At 37.7% G+C, this 8062-nt stretch overlaps 1 long non-coding RNA gene across 1 annotated transcript; it reads right to left on the bottom strand.

Moving 5' to 3' along the window:
• Nucleotides 1-319: 319 nt before the first annotated feature.
• On the bottom strand, nt 320-1957 carry LOC145112301 (uncharacterized). The gene is made up of 3 exons (XR_013710502.1): nt 1492-1957; nt 1278-1364; nt 320-625 (listed from the first exon to the last, which is right to left on the bottom strand). It is a non-coding gene; the product is annotated as an uncharacterized LOC145112301 (long non-coding RNA).
• Between the last annotated feature and the right edge of the window lie 6105 nt (nt 1958-8062).

Raw genomic sequence — 8062 nt, 5'->3', positions numbered from 1 at the left:
CAAACCATTAGAGACACTAAGTTTTTGGTGCTTGCTTTCCAAGCCTTTCAAGAAGGATTTTGGTGTGATTATTTGCTATAATAATCAAGAGGTATGTAAACCCTAATTCTATGTACATTTTGATTATAATAGGGTTCCTTCAGGGTTTTTGATGTTCAATTGTTTATTGTTATCAATTAGAGAAAACATAAATCCTTTATAGGTTGCATGTGCACTTAAGAATTAAGATTTTCCACCACACATGTTTTGTTATAACCTATAAAACCCATCAATGGTATCAAATCCACCATTGTTTTCTATTGATTGTGCACAATTTGAATGGATCAAAAAATAGGCCAACCCTTAAAATTTCGACTTGGCTAGGGTTTCTTGAAAACCTAGCCTCTACCCCCCTTATTTTCGAAAAGGGGCCTTAGGGTTTCCTTGTAACATCTCAAAATCCTAGCCTAATTTTTCGTTTTAAAAATAATTAAACATCCATTTTAACAAAATTACATTCAGGGCAACCCATTTGTTCATAAACCATTATTCAGAAATCAGATTTAATAAGAAGACAATGCGAAATTTCAAATCATGAATCTGCTGATGTATGTGTACATTCCCGCCTTCGCAATCCGATAAATACCTACAAAATATTTAATCCATAATTATAAGAAAAAAATCTTAGTGAGCTCCCCAAAATATCGTATTCAGAGTAGATACAATTATTAACTAAGATCCATTACTCTTGAGCTTACAGGGAAAGAAAACTTTGAGACAGAAAACAAAGACATGTATAATCATTTTTTTCAAGCTTGAATATGCTAACATGAAGATGAGGCGAAATGCAACATAAAAAGAATAAAAAATAAATAATGAAATAGGGAGAAATAATAAAAATAAATAATGAAATAGGGAAAAATAATGAACGACGGTATGATGAAGATAATAGAACTGTAGGGCATTTTTGTCAATAGAACTATAGGGCATTTTTTGTCAATCGTTTCTAGTTCCATTGTGTTCCACCTTTTTGGGTAGGACTAAAACTTGCAAAATTAGTCCCCATTTAACTTGCACAATTAGTCCCATTTTATTTGGTCAATAACTTCTTTTGTGCTTATTCCATTCCTACCAAACGCCATTTGAAAAATTTTGTTCCCGTTTTGCCATGTTCTATGCACCAAACGATAAGGAATAAAAGAGTTGATTGGTGAACTTGTTTGATTGATACAGTTATCCTGCGCAATTTCATAAAAATGATGAAAAGAATACCATCAATTCAATATTAAGAAAAAGACCTTGGAAATTAAGCCCATAACATACTTCCAGTTCTCCGCTAGAAGGTTGGTTTCAGTTGTAGTTTTTGCACTAATTCTTTTCCAGAGCTTTTCAAAAAGTAAAAAGGGAAACAGTCAACACATCAAGAAGAGAAGATGAAAATATAATATTAAACGATTTGTGTGAAGAGGGAGATCGGGATTAACTAAGTAGTTTAGAGAAAATATTGGATACCTTTGACGTCTCGCGACCAATGTAAATCAAGTATGCAAACCTAATGAAGAATCCAGAAGAGGATGCTTGCAAAATCTACCATTCCAAGATATCCATCGATCCAAGTAGCTTCCTCATGTGCATCGAAGTTTTACAAGAGATGTACGAATTTTGTTTTGGAACCAGACTGTTTCACCTACACTTAATTTCATAAACATATAAAAGGTAATTGATTAACAAGTACCAGAAAAAGGCAGCCGACTAAATTGATTAGGGCATTATCGATGAAGTTCAGATTAAAATCGAACAAGGAGACGGTAGTTTGGGCATCGAGGCAATAGGGAAGGGGGATAAATCTGAGAAATTACGATGGGTAGTGCATAGGGTTTATAGTCGTAGGTGAAAATCATGTTAAGTGAACAGGAGAGAGAAGTATGTGGTGCTGCTGAGATTGACGAGGCTTTCACCCAAAATTTAGAATTCAATAGGTGGGGAAAATTATCCCATTGATAATGGAAATTTTTGAAAAATATTGGGGGATTAAAATTCATATTGAAATTTTGAATACCTAAGAAAAATTAATAATTTCTTGTTGCTAGCTTCATAATACAAAAAGAAACTTTTATTTTGTGTTGTGATTGATATAAATTAATGTATGTATTCAAGTATTTAATTAATAAAAATAAATCTAAAAATATTATATAAACAATTAGACCATTTAAGATATAAACTCGAACAATATAAATTCAAAATTGGTATAAACTTAATATATATATATATATATATATATATATATATATATATATATATATATATATATATATATATATATATATATATATATAAACTCAAACTTGAATGGTGAAATATGATAATGAAATTTAAACCCTTTTTAAAGAGTAATGCATGTGGGTAAGGGTGGAGGTGGGTGCAGTAAGGGTAAATGTAGGGTGGGCTTAGGTTGGGGTTAGGGTGAGCATGTGGGTGTAGGTGTGAGGGTAGGGTCAGGGTGGGTGGCTGTGCGTGGTGTAGTTTATATAGGGTGGGGGTAGAGTGGGTGTGGATATGGGGCGAGGTGGTGTGGGGATGGAGTTGTGGGTGGTATGGGTATGGGTAGGGGTAGAATTGGGTGGTTGAGTGGGTGTGTGGGGGTGTGGGTTATAGAAGTAGAAAAGGTTCAGATGGTGTGGGGTAGGTTTCAGTGTAGACTTGTGAGATCGGATGTATATGTGTTGGTGTGGAGGGTATAAGCGTGGGTATGAGGTTGAGGGTGTAGGTATGTATGGAATAATGATTGTAGTGTAACAGCCTGATGTCAAGGTAATTCTATTTCCGGTCCTTTAATTTAATTATATTTCATTTGGTCGCATAGTTCAAGAATTTATAAGCATAAGGGCCTTAATGGCATTTTGGTAATTATGGCTTCGGAGTACGCCATGCGTACGTGGTGTACGCTAAGCGTACTAGGGCGCGCCCTAGTACGCTGGGCATACTTCCTAAAATTGGAAACCCTAATTTTTAGGGTTTGGCAAGTATTTAAACATCCTTAAGTCTCATTTTTTCCCTACTTTTCAGCCTCCATTAGCAGAGATCGTGTTCCCTTGCAACCGTAGCCTCTTTTGAGTCCTTGGAAGGTTGAGTGTGAGTTTGTGAGAGCTCCATAAGGAGAAGAAGGTGGTGATAAAGCTTGGAAGCTTGAAGTAAGGCTTGGATCTGGAAGTCTTGCACCTTTATCCATCATCTCAAGGTATTCAGTTCATACCTTGATGACATGTTTACTAGATCTCATTTTTGGGTGTTTTATGTTACTTTTTGGTCTCAAAAGTCTCATCTTGTTCATGGTTTGTTCTGGAAGTTTTGAGCTGTCCTTTTAGACCCTAGGAGGGGTCCTAAGCCATAAAAATGAGGTCCCAATTGTTACGATTGCTTCATGCATCTTGTAGAAGGTATTCATGGATAAAGACCTTGTGTTAAGCACTTTTTGGACATGTAAAGTCATAAAGTTGGAAACTTTATGACTCTAGAGTGTATTTGGACCTTGGATCTGAAATGTGGACTTAAGTGCTCAAGCCATTAAGCACTAAATGGATTTTGGAGGTTGCGAGGGTACGCCCTGCGTACATGGGAGTACGCCCCGCATACTCGGTCAACCACCCCGATGGTGGTCAACTGCGAAGCTTCGCGTACGCCATGTGTACCTCCGGAGTACATCCCGCGTACTCGCACTGGGTTAGCCTTGTTGAGTTGACTCGGTTGAGTTGACTCAGTTGGGTTGACTCAGTTGACTTATTAAGTTTGACCAATTGACTTTGACCAAGTTTGACCTTAAGGGTATTTTGGAAATTCTAATTGGATGGGATAGGAGGCAGTCGGAGCTGAGATTCGGAGTCAGGAACTTATCAGCTTCTGTTCAGTTTGCGAGGTGATTTTTCCTCACTGTATTTACGGGTCGAAGGCACCAAGGCCGACCCATTGGTTTGATAAGCTGATATTCGTTGATATGCTGAGTATGGAGTAGATATGCATGCTACTTTTGATATGCTAGTATGGTAGATCGGTAGGACTATCTGTGATATTGTATGTATGATTATCTATATATGTTAGTATTTATTATATGTCGACATATTGTGTGGGTTGGGTTGAGGTTGTACTGCTCCATGCAGTAGCCAACAAACCGTGGAGCAATCTAGATATGAGTTGAGGGTCGGGTAGGGCATGCCAGACTCATACTGAGGGCTCATGAGCATTCCAGATACAAGCTGAGGGCCGGGTAGGGCATGCCAAACTCGTACTGAGAGCTTGGTGGTATTCAGTCCGAGGACTGATCTGGTCGGGGAGCAAGCCAGACATAAGTTGTGGGTCCTGAAGGCAAGCCAAACTTATGCTTGGGCTCAGGGGTAATCCAGTCTTTTAGTTGTGGACACATTGCATGCTGTTATTATATATGTGTTATTTGTTTATGTGTTGGTACTTTGGGGGAACTCACTAAACTTTGGGCTTACAATGTAACGGCCGCAGATTCGGGCTAGTCAATTTAGAGACAATAAACGTCAAAATTGACTTTTTGATAGAAGATTATTTAGAATAAATAATTTTAACTAAGTTATAGTATATATCACAAGGGTTCTGTACATATAAAGAACGCTGAAATCCGAGTTATAACGAAGAAGTTATGACCTATCGAAGTTTTACGGCTAAACCGGCATGACACCGCGTAACGTAAAAAGTGAATTTTTGATAAATTAATTTTTAGCCTTAGCGATCTAAATAAAAGTCGTAGTAGACGTTAAACCGAAATCGTGCATATAGAGAACGTCCAAATCTGACTTCATATGAGGAAGTTATGATTTTTTCTAAGATTTAGCGAAGTACTGCACAACCCCGAAATCGAATTTTAGATTGATCGATTTTTAGCCGACACAACCTAAATGAGAATTGAATATCTCATTAATAGGAGCTCAACGATATTAAGACAGTCAAAATTGGACGTCGGATGACAAACTTATGAATTTTTAACGGACTTTACGTGTCTAATCCTGTTAAAATATAACTTTAAAAATAAAATCAAAATTAGCCGATGGTGTCTTAACCAAAGTCGTAGATCCCATCGATACCTACGCGTGGATATAAATAACGTCAAAAACGGAGCTCGTATGCGAAAGTTATGGATTTTAGAAGATAGTTAGTTTTTGGAGTAATCTGCAAGTGACACGTGGCACAATCCTGACCACTGCTTCTTCCCCACGCCTTGCCACCAGGTGGTGACACTTGGCACCAAACACGTCGTATAGGGGCTCACAACACGTCATGTTGGCCAATTTCACATCCTATAAATAGAGGCGCAAATCACTTCATTTCTTACACAATTCTAACCCATTCTCTCCCAACACCCCCAAACCCTCAAGGTTTTTCCCTAGCACTTCCTAAATGTTAGAGGCGAGTCCCGGAGTGCCAGAAGGCTCCGAGAAGAAGAGCTTTCAGCTCGGAAGTTCTACCCCCGCAGAGCCCGGTTCCTAGCCAAACCTCCTAGTAAGTGAGTTATGCTTACCCTACTTTAAGAATAGCTTATGTTTAAGTTCAATATCGTTATTATGAACTTATAAATAGTATATATATATATATATATATATATATATATATATATATATATATATATATATATATATATATATATAATATACAAAGTGTTATTATAATATCTTTTAACTATTCGTGGTACGGGGAATCTGGTTTGAAGGGCCGCATAGGGTTGTTGGATTTCAGAAGTAATGCCAAAATGGTCATGCCCTCCGGTGTTTCGTGTCTGGCCCATAGTGGTTGAAAAGTATTGTTTAACACTTATAAAACAATATTGCTCGTAAATAGTCGCTATAAATATTAGACTAAAATCTAGCGGTAATGATACTATGTTTCGCCGAAGGAAAATAGAATTGTTAGAAGTGAATCGCTGCTTGACTTTGGAATCATCACTTTAACAAGTAGCAACATAAGAGCATAGGTGTGATTAGTTTAAATCTGGAGTGAGATTTAAAGGAGAATAGGCCAATAGAATAATAAGTTATTGTGTCGATATGAAGCTACATTACACTTAGAGATTAAAGGATATGTAAATCACTAGTGTAAATGAACGTAAGGTCTGTTTATGTTTATGTTTCTTTATTGACGATGACATCCCAATTTTTTTATATAAACAAAATACATTTCTTCGGAAATGATTTGATAATATATTTATCATGTTTTCTCTGAACAAATTCCGCAATATTATTCTTTAAAACGGATACTCTGATTTTTAAATAAGCATAAATAAAATTTTTAAAATGACCGTGAATTTGGGGATGTCATAGTTGGTATCAGAGCATTAGTTTAAGCGAACTAGGAATTTTAGAAAATTTATAGACTTAAACTTAGAATGCTAAGCGATGATTAAGATGAGTGTTTGCTATATTTAGGATGAATGCCTGAATAGACACGAGCACTAGCTTATTTTAGGAAAGATTCCTAAAATGCTTTTATATGCTAAATGATTTATGTTATAGCTATAAAGATGCCTTATATGCTACTATTTGATCGGATCTATGGTCTATTGCCGACCAGATCTGGAAATTTTATGTGTTCAGATTTCTAAACGTTTAATTACGGTATTAGAACTGACATGTAACTTTTCGGAGTGATAAGGAGATTTATACGTCTATCGTAAATAAAGCTTTCCTATCTTAATTCTCGTCACTGCACACCAAACGTCTGATTTGGTGTGTAGATCGACATGGTGAGAACTTGCAGCGGATTGGGAAACGGTAACCCGCAGCCTGAGCCACGAGTGATTGAGCATGCACCAGAGGTAGCAGCTGCACCCGAGCCAATCACAATGGCAGGAGTACATGCAATGATTCAAATGATGTTGCATCGTCAAATAGAAGAGAAAAGGCTTCTACTTCAACAGAATAGGGATGAACCTACCGTGCATGTTGAGCAGCCTGAACTGAACATAGAACAGTCGGAGGAAGGAAACTACACCCATACTGTGAGTCAAGGTGAACCACAAGTGGTTAGGAGAAATAATCAGGATGGAGGAATTGAAAGGAACAGATGCAAGTATAAAGACTTTACTACTTGCAAACCATCAACTTTTACTGGGAAAGAAGATCCGATCGGAGTTATGGACTGGATCTCTGAAATGGAGCTAGATTTCATAACATGTGGTTGCAAGGGCAATCTACAAATTATTTATGTTGTGCGTCAGTTTAGGGGTGGGGTCGTTCGTTGCTGGAACACTTTGGGAAAGATCATAAGCCCCAATGAGCTACTACAACTGACATGGGTAGAATTCTTGGCACACTTTAAACGCAAGTTCTGCTCAGCCCAAAACATGCTAGAGCTCGAGAACCAGTTTCTGACGTTGAAAAAGGGAAATATGTCCATTGATGAGTATACCAATGCCTTCACAGAGAAGATGGAGTTTGCTTTGCGCATCGTCCCTGACGAGCTGAAAAAAAAATTAATAGGTATACAAAGGGACTACCATGGGAGTACACTGTGCCAGTACGCCAGGCACCTTGAGGCGGTCATATGGGTTGCTAAGTTTGTTGAACAAATGATCAAAGGTAGAACCGCCAACAAGGTTGAAGTTGGCGAGAAGGCGAAGTTTGAGGGGTCTTCAAGATCCGACAAGAGAAATATTGTAAGTCCCCAAAATGCTTGTGTATCAATCAGATCCGTTTGATGGTGCGGAATCCCAATCAAACGGATGATGTCAGATCAAATAGAAGAGAAGGAGAAGAAGAATATGATGAATCTTCAATGTATTGAATAGATTGGAATGATGCTCCTTTACATGAGATTCACACACACACATAAGCTCCTCTCTCTCTCTCTCTCTCTCTCTCTCTCTCTCTCTCTTCTCTCGTTCTCTATTCTTCTATACACTGTCTGTTCCTCACACCTCTCACCCCTATATATACATGAGAAACATTGGCCGTAAACAGGGTTTACGGCCGGGCCGTAAACACCTCCCTGGCCATAAACCTGACCGTAAACTCATAAAACATTACAGAAAAATACAATTGCCTAGAAAAGCAAAGTATAAACCATAATT

The sequence above is a fragment of the Lactuca virosa genome, chromosome 5 (genome assembly GCF_052849685.1).
Source record: "Lactuca virosa cultivar CGN04683 chromosome 5, Lactuca_virosa_CGN04683_v6, whole genome shotgun sequence".
Lineage (NCBI taxonomy): Eukaryota > Viridiplantae > Streptophyta > Magnoliopsida > Asterales > Asteraceae > Lactuca > Lactuca virosa.
The sequence above is the reverse complement of the archived record's forward strand: the minus strand, read 5'-3'. Positions and strand labels throughout refer to the sequence as shown.